At 42.5% G+C, this 6000-nt stretch overlaps 1 protein-coding gene across 1 annotated transcript in view; it reads left to right on the top strand.

Annotated features, from left to right (window-relative positions):
• The first annotated feature begins 1007 nt into the window (after positions 1 to 1007).
• The window catches only part of LOC131556533 (calcium/calmodulin-dependent protein kinase type II subunit delta-like), a 128961-nt gene continuing 123968 nt past the window's right edge, over positions 1008 to 6000 (top strand). The window contains exons 1-2 of the mRNA XM_058803172.1: positions 1008 to 1058; positions 4198 to 4314. The gene's annotated coding sequence lies outside the window, so the exon portion shown is untranslated. The remainder of the gene's footprint in view (positions 1059 to 4197; positions 4315 to 6000) is intronic.

The following is a 6000-nucleotide window of genomic DNA, read 5'->3' as shown; positions in this document are numbered from 1 at the left end:
AGATCACATAAAGCCAGAGTCAGGGGTCCCAGAAAGCTCCTGCTGGGAGAGACCAGGGCTGGAGGGACCGGTGATTTGACAGCCCCGTGTTTCTTAGGCTCTTAGGCTTGTTGGATCCTACAAATCCTTACTTACCAAGCAATCTTCTCCCATGTAAGTAGCTTTGAGCACTCAGGAAATACAGGAATCTTTATCTGAGCATCAGAGCCATGTTTGCTATGAAACAAAATAGGTCACAGTCGTTTTTCTGTAAGGCTTTCACTAGACAGACCCACACCAAAGGTGAGCTAGTTTGTGGGGTTGGAGGGGAAGCCTGCTTTTCTATGCCAAGTCCTTTGCCAGCCATTCTTAAAGCTGATCCTAGCCAGTTATTCTACATAGAAAGGACACTCATTTTTTCAGCAAAGTGGGAGAATAGCAGCCTAATTTAATGCAATCCCTGCAATGTCTCTTTTGAAGCTCAGACAGGATTCAGAGATGTTCAGCCTGTTCCAGTTCTGAATGTCTTACTGAGTTTTGAAAAACTATTACTCAAATTTTCCTTTGATTTTAACTTAGTTTTTTCCCCCCATTTTTCTATAAAATTTGTCAAAACCAAGGCAATATCTTTGAAAGTGTTTTCAGAAAGAAAAATCAATTGTTGTTTTCTACCTAGCTCTGAAATCAAGCACACAGAAATACCCACTCCTATCTACCTAGTTAAGGTGTCCAGGGCATCTACACTGGAGCTCGGACACTTGCATGTACATACCTAGCAAAAACCAACAGTAAGGCTGGGACTAAGTCTTGTGTCCTTGGGGGTGTGTGGCAGCCATCTTGACATCTTCAGTGTCATGCTTTCTATAAGCTACAAGAACGTCCAGTTTGGTGGGTGATTGGTTGATGATTTGTGATCACGGAAGTCTCTCTCTCCTTGTTTGTTTTTTTTCCCCAGGGAGGACATACAACTGTAGGACAAGTACAGAGGGCTGAAGGACAGTTATGTCAACAAGGAAGCAATGCAGGAACAGAAACCTGAGTCAATATTCAGTTAATTATGCAGCTCATTTTGTACCAATGTAAGTAAATCCTTAATTCTGAAGTAACTTGTGCCTAGGGGAAAGGAGTGCAAGAGCCTTTGGTATCCCCAGACAGCCCGTGATGGGAATCATGATACAGTGAAGAGAGGTAAAACCTTAACCAGTCTGGAATTCAGGAGCAGTGGAAGCACCCAAGGAGAAGAGAATATGGACCTCAGGAGAAGAAATTATTTTAGAGACATGTATAGATATATATAGAGGGAGATATGACCCGTGTTTTTATCAGGTGAGAGATCCAATATAAAAGGAAGTCACTGTGGTAAAGAATGTAAGGTTGTCATCAGGCCACAGAAAATCTCTTCACAAATTCCTTATTTCCAGGTTGGAGTTCAGGAACAGAGGAATGTAAGATCAAACCAGCTCACATGCTGCAACACTTAAAGTACCCTATTTTAAAAATAGAAATCGGATCTGATCTCTCTTAGGAAGTAAAAAAAAAGTATTGTGCAGAAAATTACAAGAAGTTCTGGATCAGATTATGTGGTCAGCAGCCTAAGTGGCTTAAGATGATCAAAACTCCAGTAAAAAAAAAAAATCTTTCAAAAGACTGTTCAGATTGCTCTGGGTATTTTTGTTTGAGTGGTCACAGCATGAGCAACACCCAGCCCAGAGCAGTTGAAATGGAGGAGCAGGGCAGCACACCGTGGGGTGAAACACCACTGTCACTGGAGAGTGAATTACAGCCTGTCAGCCAGTGAAAGGTGACACCAAACTACAGACACTGTGCCATAGGAAAAGACTCCGGGGGGCTCCTGGCTTGGAACCCACCTTGGTGGGAGCTGTGTCTCTGTCTGGGATGCACACAGGATCTCCTCACTGGCTTGAAGGGGTGGTTCTCGGGGCTGAGCATCTCCTGGGAGTCACGCAACGCAGAGAGCAGTGCAAGAGGCAGCAGCCTGGCAGCTAATAAACAGCACGTTACTCTGCATCTCATAAATCTCCACCAAGTCCATTTATTCTCGTCTGAGAATGAATAACTCATGAGAAGCCTCCTCTTGCCAGTTATTGTAGCACTGCACAGAGCGGGTTGGATGTGGAGCTGCTATTAATAGCACTGAACGAGCTGCTAATTGGGCAGTTATGTAATGGCTTTGTTATGAAACCTAGTTTGGGTTTGACACCTTCTGTTTCCTAAAAACAACAGTAAAACCCCCAAACAAACCCAGGGTTAGCAGTGTGTGACATGAAATAAAGGCTGAATAATTACCAATGTTTCAAAACTCAAATAGAATTAAAAAGGGGGGAAAAATCAATTTGTTTCTCTGGATTGCAGCAGAAGTGAGCTGGAAGAGAATCATACCACAGATCTGCTGTTCAAAGGGATACTTCAAAGTAACTTTCTCTAATACCTGCCCTGCAAATGCTGACAAAAATCCTCCAAGCGACCTGTTTCTTCAACTTGTAAAGTCTCAGAAAGTATTTCTGTAATTTAAAAACGTTGTGCTTTGAATGAGCACAGACAGAACATATTTGAAGGAGAAAGAAGGACCAGAAAATGCCTGTGTTGGCACTCTCTGGTACAAATCGTGCACGAGGATGAGGCACAAATCTCTGCTCTTGTAAGTGACAGTAGATAACCTATGGAGTTTGACATTTTTAAAGTAACTTATTAAAAAAAAAAAAGGGGAGAGAAACAGGTGGGGATGCCATTTTGTTCCCTGCTATAGAGAAGGAGAGAAGATTGCAGTGCATTAGGAGGGAAGCTTTTATCCAGGGTGGCCCTTTGGCGTGGCTCTGTCCCTCGTTACTCTGAAGGCTGGACATCACTGATGCAATTTACAGCCTTGGGAGCTGCTCCTCCTGGTGACACCCAGCTCCTGTCCCCTGCTTGTCAGGTGCTTCTCCTCTGCACACACCAAACACAGCAGCATTCAGAGCCTGCGAGAAGGGTCCCTACAGATGTTTGTAGTTGTATGTACAGTGTTGTAATATTCATAGAAATGAAAATTCCTGTGAAGTGAAAATCAACACTATGCCAGCGGTTGTTGTTTGATCAGTGTTATCCATAATCTTTTGGTGCTGGGGGAGATCAAGGCTGTCACTCCAGAAGGAGCACACAAACCATCCAAAGAACACTTCATCTGTCTGTTTACAAACATACATCCTCGCCTTTGTGCAGAGAAGCACGTGGAATTTGCCTCCAGCTGAGTCACTTTACATTTCAGGAAACTGGGCACAGATATTACACTCAGCTCTGCAGAGTTATTTCCCACTGTCCAGATGATGATAAACCCCCTGGTTTATCCAGCATGGTAGATGAGGAAGCTTTTATTCCAATAAAAAAACCTCCACTTAGTTCCTTCATTACTGAAGTGCTCAGAGGAGGCAGCCAAAGGGCTCACAGAGACTGGATGCACAATGTCCCAGCAGCACAGTAATTACAGCCAGCATGCCTAAAAAGCTGTGATAATTTAGGGTTCAGCAAGTGTTGAAGGGAACAAGACTGGAAATTGGGTGGTCCAGATGGCTCCCACATGTATCCAGTTAATTATCAAGATCTAGAATCTCTTGTCCATTTTATGTGTGTGTGTGTGTATATATATCAGTGTGCAGAAATACATATAGACACTATTTACTTCATTAGGATATTTTGGAATTACCATGTGGCAAATAATAGAAGGATCTTCTCCTAAAATAACATCAGCAAGCTTCCCTACTCCTGCACATGAGCTGAAAGGAGTTTCCTCCTCAGTGCATGTTTTCAGTGGTAGTACAGCTTGTTTGTGTTGTTACTGCTCTTCTGTAACCTCACCTGTGGGAGCAGGAGGAGGCACCCAGCAGCTCCCAGGAGTGGTAACTGTTCCATATTTCTGCTGTGGTGGTGCTGAAGGGATCCCACGGAATCCAAACTTCATAGAATACAAACTTTGACAGAGTTCAAACTTAATCCACAGTCCTATGATTGCTTAATTCTCAGTTTTTCTGAATTTATACTGGTATAAAAGTGTGCCTTTGCAATACTTCAGAACTTCTAAAACACTTTAAACCCCATATAAATATTTAACTGTTGTTTACATTTTAAAAACCTTAAAATACTTTGAAATGTCCTTTAAATTATATTTCAGTGTGGGAATAATATTTTCCTGTGTCTGATATAGCTTTTTTCTCTCTGTGATAGTGTTTTTTGCACCCTTTGCATTGCCTGCCTGCAGTGATGGTACATCTACTGCAATTCCCTGTGTATCCTGCTGATCCTTGTTTTTCCCAAGATAAGGCAACCCAAGCCTTCTTGTTGGTGAGTGCATGTAACTAATGTGTGTCTATTGTCTATTAATACCTGTTGCCATTTCCTGCTGGATTGATATTTCATTTTGTATCCCAATCACAGTTTAATTGATCTCTGGCAAATGGTTCTCTAAAGGAGAAACATAGAAGCTACTTCTCTACAGGGATATTATCTTGGAAATACCATATTTTTGTTTCCTCTGGATTCTACCAAGTTTTGTTTTTTTTTTCTTTTTAATAAATGTAAAGACCTCTCTGTAGTTCAGAATCAAAAAAAATTTCTAGGTAGAAATCAGTATGGGAAAGAAGTTTCTGTCAGCTGGAGATGGTGTTTATTTCACTCACCTGACCCAAATGTAAACCAGAAGCAAAGACTTTGCATGTTCATGTGTGTCTGGAGAGGATTTAGGCAGAGAACTGATGGAACTGAGAATGGTAGAGCTCATTACAGCAGCCCTTGGCACCATGAAAGCAGGGGTAACAAGAGATAGGACAACAAGAAACAGCTTCAAGTTGCACCAGAAGAGGTTTAGGTTAAATATTAGGAAATTTTTTTTCGTGGAAAAGGTTGTCCATCCCTGGCACAGGTTACCTAGGGAAGTGTAGAGTCACTATCCCTGTAGAAATTGAAAAGACAGGTAGGTGTGGTGATTTGGGACATGGTTTGGAAGTTGTGCATATCTTTATTCTTATGTCTGTTTTATTCTTGCCATGAGCACTCCCTGCTGTCTGGGTCATGAAACCAGCTGCTGCATTTCTCTTCTACTTAGGTTTAAAACCTCCACAGTCTCACAATTGTGGTTTTTTTAAAACTCAGTCTCTTTCCAGTCAACAGTGTCTCATATGCACTGGTTTCTTTAAGATCTTCCTCTTCTGACCAAGTCTTTTGTCTTCAGACCAAACTTTTGTCATTAAAATATTTCCCTTTTCTCACCTCCCTGACCACGTTCCCCTATCTAAAATCTCAACACTGACTTATTTCCCCCATAAAATTCCAGCCTACCTCTTTATCAGTTCTGGTTAACTCTGCTCCCTCCTCTTGGAAAGCCTTTTCATGCTGGCAATGCCTGTGGATGGGAAGCAGGGGGTGTTGATATTCATTTCCTTCTTCAGCTTCCTTCATTGAAAGGATGCTCCAAATCTAAAACATGTGGTAGATCAAATTACAGTCACCTCTCACATTTTTCTTTTAGGAAATGCCTGGAAGTGTTTACAAAGCACTCACCAAAAGCATTCAGAAGGAAGGCTGGGCACAATTTCAGTGCTGGCATGCCAATGTGGGCTCCTGTGTTTCCTGCTTCCCTTGCAGCCCTGGCAGCCTCTATGGAGTTTTGTCAGCCAAGATCACACTTAGTTCCTCACCTTGATGGTATTGGGGTTGTCACAGCCAGCTTTTCCACATGCAGATCTTTCTCTTGGGTTTACATGGCAAGGTAATATTAAAATGAGTCCTGCCAGGCCAGAGAAATGCACATATTTCCCAGAGTCTCTCACCACTGAACCAGAAGTAACAAGCCCCTGGGAACTCTGGAAGGGGAACCATTTATGCTTTCTGAGTCAGCCAGTCACACAGGGTTCAAGACTGGTGCTCAAACTTCCAGAAATCATAGAATCATGGAATCACAGAATGGTTTGGGTTGGAGGGGATCTCAGAGCTCATCTCATTCCAAACTCCTGCCGTGGGCAGGGACACCTT

Source organism: Ammospiza caudacuta, chromosome 4 (assembly GCF_027887145.1).
Source record: "Ammospiza caudacuta isolate bAmmCau1 chromosome 4, bAmmCau1.pri, whole genome shotgun sequence".
NCBI classification, from domain to species: domain Eukaryota; kingdom Metazoa; phylum Chordata; class Aves; order Passeriformes; family Passerellidae; genus Ammospiza; species Ammospiza caudacuta.
The sequence above is the reverse complement of the archived record's forward strand: the minus strand, read 5'-3'. Positions and strand labels throughout refer to the sequence as shown.